This window comes from Leucopleurus acutus, assembly GCF_964270905.1.
Source record: "Leucopleurus acutus genome assembly, chromosome: 10".
In the NCBI taxonomy this organism is placed as follows: Eukaryota; Metazoa; Chordata; class Mammalia; order Artiodactyla; family Delphinidae; genus Leucopleurus; species Leucopleurus acutus.
This window is the reverse complement of record NC_139153.1, coordinates 88,335,956-88,344,734: the sequence shown is the minus strand read 5'-3', so window position 1 is coordinate 88,344,734 and position 8,779 is coordinate 88,335,956.

Genomic DNA, 8,779 nt, shown 5'->3' with positions numbered 1-8,779 from the left:
TCTCCAGAAAGTTTTCCACTCAGATTACATATTTCAAAAGCATGAGAGGAAATAAAAACTTTAGACATAAAGACAGCACATGAAAAGATGCTCAACATTGTTAATTATTAGAGAAATGCAAATCAAAATCACAATGAGGTACCACCTCACACTGGTCAAAATGGCCATCATTAAAAAGTCTACAGATGCTGGAGAGGGTGTGGAGAAATGGCAACCCTGCTACACTGCTGGTAGGAATATAATTTGATGCAGCCACTATGGAAGACAGTAGGAGGTTCCTAAAAAAAACTAAAAATAGAGCTACCATATCATCCAGCGATCCTACTCCTGGGCATATACCCAGAAAAAATGAAAATTCTAATTCAAAAAGATACATGCACTCCAATGTTCATAGCAGCACTATTTACAATAGCTAAGACACGGAAACAACCCAAGTGCCCATCAACAGATGATTGGTTTAAGAAGATGTGGTATATATAAATATACATATATATATACACACATACACACACATACACACACACACAATGGAATATTACTCAGCCATAAAAAGAATGAAATATTGCCATTTGCAGCAACATGGATGGACCTAGAGAACATCATACTAAATGAAGTAAGTCAGGCAGAGAAGGACAAATATTATATGATATCCGTTATATGTGGAATCTAAAAAATAATACAAATAAATCTATATACAAAACAGAAGCAGACTCACAGACATAGAAAAAAAAAATATGGTTACCAAAAGGAGAAGGGGGGAGATAAATTAGGAGTATGGCATTAATAGATACATACTACTATACATAAAATCAACAACCAACAGGGATTTACTATATAGCACAGGAAACAATAGTCCATATCTTGTAACAACATATAATGGAAAATTATCCGAAAAAATATATATGTAACTGAATCACTTCGCTGTACACCTGAAACTAACACAATATTGTAAATCAACTATACTTCAATGAAAAAAATCTTTCTCTATAAATGAATTCTAGTGTTTCCAGTGAAACCTTTTAAACACACTTCAAAACTTTTCCTTTTCACGGCATCCATGTCACCTAGCAACAGACTATGTAAGAAATCAACCTCACGATCGGTAGGAATCAGATTGTAAAAGTTTTTCATATTACCTTTGCAATTTTTTAATAGAATCTTTTGCTGTTTACAGCACCATGGTTTTCTATATATTAATATATCCATAAAACTTCGAGAACCCTTATTCCATGTCCCTTGCTATATAATGCGCCAAAGTCTTGTGACTTCTCACAGGTCTTAGGTTATCACTGTCTTCTCTGGTTCTGGACTCCTTTTACTGCTGAGTCATTTAAGATTTGAGACTGTTATGTTTTTCCTGCTCTCCATCCTGTTGAGCTAGATAGGGAATTCATTCTTGGTGGGTTTGTGTTTTTTTTTTTAAAGTTCCATCAGAAAACAAACAAAAAAAACCACTCCCAAAAGGCATTACCACATGTACAGGTCTTTACTGAATATTTTGTCATGGCAGAGACTCTTATTCATGAAAGTTCAAATATCTTAACTATGGAATGTTAAGAAGACCTGGCCCCCAGATCCTTTCTAAATATGGGGTTTGGCCTCTAGCAATATTGCAATCTCTTCCTCTCCCCTCTTTTCAGTCTCATTTTCTCAGACCCAAATATTCTTTGTTTTAAACACAGAGACACTGAGTTTTCTTTGTTGCTTTGGCTCCTGTTGCCCCAAGCCCTCACCTCCCCACTAGTAGTTTAGCAAGAAAATCTAAACAAAGATAGTTCCTTCCCTAAAGGCATTCATTCTCTTGTTTTAACCATAGTTGATGCCAAGATCAAGTTCCATGCCCTTTGCTTTATCTTTCTTTTTTCATTGTTTGAAGCAGGATTTCCAGTAGAATGCTGAAAAGAAACTGTGAAATCAGCTTCTCATTGTTTTTTTTCTAACAGTCAAAAAAAAAAAAAAGCTTCTGACATTTCACCATTATGTATGATGTTAGCTATTGTTTTTATCTTTTTAAGATATCCTTTATTATGTTAAGGAAAGGCCAATCCATTCCTAATGTGCTAAATTGTTTGTTGTATCATGAAAGGATCTAGAACTTTAGTGATGGTTTTCCTGAAATCAGTAAGAAAATCTGATAATTATTACCCTTTAACTTGTTATATTGTTAAGTAACTTCAATAGATTTTTCTAATGCTAAATGATTCATGTATCCTTGGGGTACACCATACTTTTTAAAGTAGAGTGGTAAATTAAGTTTTTTAATATTTCATTAGGATTTTGGGGTCTGTGTTAATAAATAAGATTAAACTCTAGTTTTTCTTTTTTACATTGTCCTTTGTCAATTTTGGTATTAAGGCAATATTAGTCTCATAAAATGAAGTCGGGAGCTTGCTCACTTTCTTCAGTTCTGGAACCATTTGTGAAAGATGGAGCTTATCTTTTTTTTTTAACAGTAAAAAATCACTGTAAAATCATTTGGCTGTGATGCCTTTTTGTGAGTAGATTTATGTTTACTGATTTAATTTTTAAAATGATTACAGGTAAGTTCAGATTTTTCTCTTCTTGAACCAATTTTGACATTTTATATTTTCAAATAATTTTCAGTTTTATATTTTCAAGTTCATTGGCATAAAGTTGTTTCTAATATTGTCTTATGATTAAACATAAGACACATTGCTCTCTTGACTAATATTGTGTATTCAAGATCCTTCTTTCTATGTTCATCATCTCTGTAATATCTTTGTCTTCCATTGCATTACTTTCTGCTAATTTTTGTTTTTGTAGAGGTAACAAACCGTTCTAGCACCATTTGTGGTAAAGACTTCTCTTTTCCTATTTAATTGTTTTGACGCCTTGGTCAAAAATCAAATGACTATATAAGTGTGGGTCTTTCTCTGGACTTTTTATTTTATTCCATTGATCTGGTTGTCTGTCTTTACATTAATCCCATACTGTCTTGATTACCTAATGCTATTGCACTAAACAGAGTAAGTTTTAGAGTAACTCTTGAAATCAGATAGTAGAAGTCCTACCCTTACATTTAACATTCATAGGTTACTTGGAGTCGGCTTATTTACATTTCTCATGGCATAGCAGTTGCTTTGCCTACTCTTGCTATTTGAATTCTGAGCCTTCACTGGAGTAACATTTCCTTCTTACTAAAATTTGGTGAATAGGGCTTCCCTGGTGGCGCAGTGGTTGAGAGTCCGCCTGCTGATGCAGGGGACACGGGTTCGTGCCCCGATCCGGGAAGATCCCACATGCCGCGGAGCGGCTGGGCCCGTGAGCCATGGCCGCTGAGCCTGCGCGTCCAGAGCCTGTGCTCCGCAACGGGAGAGGCCACAACAGTGAGAGGCCCACGTACCACAAAAAAATAAATAAATAAATAAAACAAAATTTGGTGAATAGCAGATTGTCAAGGCCTTTGCAGGTTTAAAATGTCTCTATATTGCCCTCATTCTTGAATGACAGTTAAATTGAGTATAGAATTTTCCCTGAGCACTTAGATAATATTATGATATCATCTTTCCACCTATATTTCTGCTAATGAGAAGCTTGCTGTTCCTCTTATTGTCATTCATTTTTGTGTGCATGTATATATATTTCTATCATTCTCTCTGGGTAAATTGATACTTCTCTTTTGGTTTTTCCAGTTTTGCTATGTTGTGTCTGGACTCAGTTTTATTTATCTTGAGGACTTGATTCTTCAATCTGTCGATTCATGTCTTAATTCTCAGGAGCTTATAAGCATGTATTTATATAAATATATAATTATATATAAAATATATTTATGAATTTATAAATATAAAATTTATATATATAGATTGCCTCTCACATTGTCTCCCTATACAGGCATACCCTGAAGACACTGTGGGTTCAGTTTCAGACCACAATAAAGCGAATATTGCAATAAAGTGAGTCACATGAATTTTTTGGTTTCCCAGTGCATATAAAAGTTATGTTTACACTGTACTGTAGTCTATTTAGTGCAATAGCATTAGGTCTAAAAAAGCAATCTACATACCTTAATTTAAAAATACTTCATTGCTAAAAACATGCTAATCATCATCTGAGCCTTCAGCAAAGGCATAATCTTTTTGCTGGTGGAGTGTGTGATATATTGCAAGAATTACTAAAATATGACACAGAGACACAAAATGAGCAAATGTTCAATGCAAGTTGCCACAAACCTTCAATTTGTAAAAAAACACAGTATCTGCAAAGCACAATAAAGCACAATAAAGTGAGGCATGCCTGTACTTTCTTCCTGAAAATTATTTAATGTGTTGATATGATTGTCCTCATTCTAGCTTCTAAATCTTTCAATTTCTCTTTCATATATTTTATCTCTATCTTCCCCTTTCATTCTAGGATATTTCCTTTGGTCTCTCTTCCAGCTTATAGTGTCTCTCTTTAGCTGTGTTTGCTCCTTAACTCAGTGTAGTATCAGTGGCACAAACATCTCCCTGGGACCTTTCAATGCTTTTGGCCAACTTCCAACTGCCGGTATTGCATTTGTTTCTGGAACAGTAGGCTGGAAGTGTTGGGAAATAAGCACCCTTTCCATCAGCCCAAAATGACTAAGACAACATAGTAGAAATATGGACTCTTTACCCATATATGGAGAGGTTTGGCATTTTGGTTTCTCACAAAACTTTTTTATGCAGTGGACCTGTAAGCTGGTGAAAAACTACTCTGCTGTGTCCCTTAGTGGGAGGTGGAGTTTTTCTGGCTCCTCTTTCACAGTATAGACAGCTATAAGAGGGATCTCAGGTACAGCTACAGTCTTGCATAGCAAATATCACATCTATTGTAGCACACACACACACACACACACACACACACACAGTCCCATGGACTAGGGCCGCTGCTTCTCTGAGTCTCTAGTTCCTTAAGTTATGTTTTTACTACTCTGTGTAACGTACTCTCTTTCTCTCTGGCACTGTGGCACTTCCCTTTTATTCTTTCAAGTGTGTGTATGTGTGTGTGTGTGTGTGTGTGTGTGTGTGTGTGTGTGTGTAGTATTTCTATTTGTTTGTAATGGTGATGGGAGAGGGAGAGCCACAATCAGCTCAGTCTCCCATTTTGCCATATGTTGGATTTTGAGATCATCTCATTGATAAACAGATTGTCATTGTGGCCACTGTGATTTTCCATGGTGCCTTGTTCATGGTGATTGTTTAATTCTCTGAGCTGTGGAAGGCTGCAGTGACTGTGGTGTCTTAAGTGTTCTAATTCATGCCATGCAGACACAGAGTTATGGATTATAATGAACGGGAAAAAAGAATGTTTTGAATATTTAAAATCTTAGAATTTTTATGGAGAAAGGCATTTTATCTCTGAGAAAAAGGAATTTCAATTTTGCAAGTTAAAAGAAAAATTTTTTAAGAATATTTAGCAAAAGTAAGTGGGGCACAATGATAGATCTTTTCAAAAAGAGCTATAGCTGATGAGTCCTTTTTTTTTTTTTGGTTTCTGCAGGTGAAAATACAACCGAAGACAGGGTGTATTTGACACACCCTAACTGCACTGCACGTTCACAAGGATTTCCTTATAAATACAAGGATCTTATTTTTTAATAGCATGTAGATTTTTTGCCTTCTATGAAACTGCAAGTATACTGATTTCTTCTGACTTTTGATGTCAAACTTTGTGAGCAAAATGTATTCACCATCTTTACATCCATAAATTTCTAGGGTTTTATGCTCAGTGTTATATTTTCTACTTTCAGGTAAGTCCAGATGTTTTTAATTGATGTAATAATGACAATAAGTACTTAATACAGTCTCCTGTTTATTCAATTAATATATTCTTAAGTAATGGTTTTCTAAAACATACCTGTTTTGAAAACTTAAAACTCACCTGTTTCTCAACATGCTTTATGCCTATGGTATTTTCTATACCATACGTTTTGTGCTAATATTATTTTTTATTACCAGCCTCTTTTTGAAGCTGGTTTATCTAAATTACGACACTGCTATTGCTCCGGAACAGATCAGGTTCCAGGAAGTCCTGTTAATTATCTTCCATTCCAGAGACTCAGAGGTTGTTTCATCCTAGAATCTGTGAGTTGTTTATCAGCCATATTGAAGTAAATCTTGAAAAACACCAACACAGGGTATAGAACAACATTAGATGTTAATACATTTTTTTTCGGAGAATTGGTAGTTGAAATATATCAAGCCTGAGTATAGAGGCCCAGCAGGATACATGAGTGTATCTCAGGTCACTTCTGAATTTTCTAATCCACCATCCACTCCTCTAACTTTCTACATCTTTCATCTCACGGATTGCAGTCTAGAGCTCAAAGTTCAACTAGCCATTTCACAGGAAAGAAACAATTGAATAGCATACTGTGGGTTTACACTTTAGAATGGTTTTAGTGAATGAAAGATAGACGGGAATCCAAGTGAGCTATGTCTGGGTTTGAATTCTAGTTTTGTCCCTTGCTACTGCTCTATGAGCTTGTGCGAATTGTTCAGCCTCTCCAAGAAGTGGGCATAGTTGACAAGGCTCCCTTTCTGGGTTAATGGAAGGATTACATGAAATCATGAGCATTGAGACAGCACAATTATCTGGCATATAAGCTCATAGCAAACAATTTTCCTTCCTCACTTTTCCACCATAGCTCTTAGCTTTCTTATACATTTAGATATTACTATAAAACCAGTCCACAAGTAGAATTTTATTCTGCACTTGTTTCAGCAAACCTTTAATAGGTACCTATCACCAGTCAGCGTGTGCGACACAAGAGTTAGTAAAACAGGTTCTCAAGGAATAGACTGTGCCTGAAATTGATTTGTCTCTATTTAATGTATTAGCCTTCATAAATGAACTTGTTTTTCAAGTGGGTTTGTATTGATTCACCCATGGTGTTTCACTTTGTCCTCCATGTGACCCAGATCACATGTACTTCAGCGCAGACAAGCAAAGCAGAGTCTCACTACAGAGAGAGCAAGCCCAGGGCTTGCCTGAGGTGCTGGTGGTCAAGACTACGAGATTAGTTTACCAGCCAGGCATATAAATGGGCCACGATAAGGACTGAATTCTGATGCTCCATTCCCACTTATGTCCACACCATCAAAGCAAGCAAAAAAGATTTTTTAAGTTATGATGCTAAGAAGTTAATAGCATAGGGCAAAAATAACCTATTACCTGGGTGAAAAGCAACTTTTCAAGGAAGGGGAAATGAGAAGCCTACGCAGAAGGAAGTTTAACCCTGGACACGATGGGGAAAACTGCCACGTGGTGGCCAAAGACAATGGAGCCTCCCAAAGTGGAAGCTGAATGGGGAATTACTGTCTAACAGGTACAGAGTTTCTGGTGGGGATGATGAAAAAGTTCTGGAAATGGATAGTGGTGATGGTTGCACAACAATATGATCGTACTGTACCTAATGCCACTGAATTTTGTACACTTTAAAGATGGTTAAAACAGTAAATTTTATGTTATGCATATCTTACCACAATAATAAATAAATTTATTTCTATAAACAAACAAGCAAATAAATAAATAACTTAATTTTTTTAAAAAGCACAATGGAGATACAGTCATTCCTCCCCCCAAAAAGTAGAAGTTGGCTGGTTAAATCCAGGGGTTCTCTAGGAAACCATCTCACTTCCTTATTTGTATGGCTGAAATGCTAAGGTACTGCACTTCCTTTTTTTAACTCATGAACCTGAACATGTGTGTATATGTATGCTTCCTGTGACCTGCTATATTAAAAAAGTTGGAATCTTTGTATATAAAGTATCATTATGTAGCAATGATAATGATGTGTTTTCTGACTCAAAGCCATTTTCTAATAATCATATAGCACTTCATATTTCTCCAAGTGCTTTTATATCTATTATCTCAATTAATTTATAGAACCCAGGAGGCATTACCTTTGTCTTACAGATTTGGGGAAATGGAAATGCAGAGAGGTTCAGGCCTCGCTAGAGTCTCAGTATAATATATAAGTAGGACTAGAACCTGTGTGTCCTGGGAACTGAGTTAACATTTTTCAAATACAAGACAGTCGGACTTTCATTTCACAGGGCTGACACTACAACTTTTGTGTAAAGAGTGAAAAGAACCACCAATCACATGAATGTTTGCTTTCAGTGATAATAAGTAGGACCAACACCAAGATAATTAAATTTTTACTTTCTATCCAAGTATTTTGACATTCTACAGTCATACCCTGAATATAAAAAGAATTGATTACAAATGTTGGAACAAAATAATTTGAGGGGCTTCCCTGGTGGCACAGTGGTTGAGAATCTGCCTGCCAATGCAGGGCACACGGGTTTCAGCCCTGGTCTGGGAGAATCCCACACGCCGTGGAGCAAATGGGCCCGTGAGCCACAGCTACTGAGCCTGCGCGTCTGGAGCCTGTGCTCCGCAACAAGAGAGGCCGCGATAGTGAGAGGCCCGCGCACCGCGATGAAGAGTGGCCCCTGCTTGCCACAACTAGAGAAAGCCCTCGCACAGAAACAAAGACCTAACACAGCCAAATAAATAAATAAATAAATTTATAAAATAATAATAATAATTTGAAACCAGGCCATACTTGTCATAGTCTAAAAAGCTCAGTCTCAACTGGAGCTTCAAGATGGCGGAAGAGTAAGACGCAGCGATCACCTTCCTCCCCACAACTACATCAGAAATATATCTACATGTGGAAAAACTCCTACAGATCACCTACTGAACGCTGGCAGAAGACCTCAGATCTCCCAAAAGGTAAGAAACTCCCCCACGTACCCGAGTAGGGCAAAAGAAAAAACAGGGACAAAGA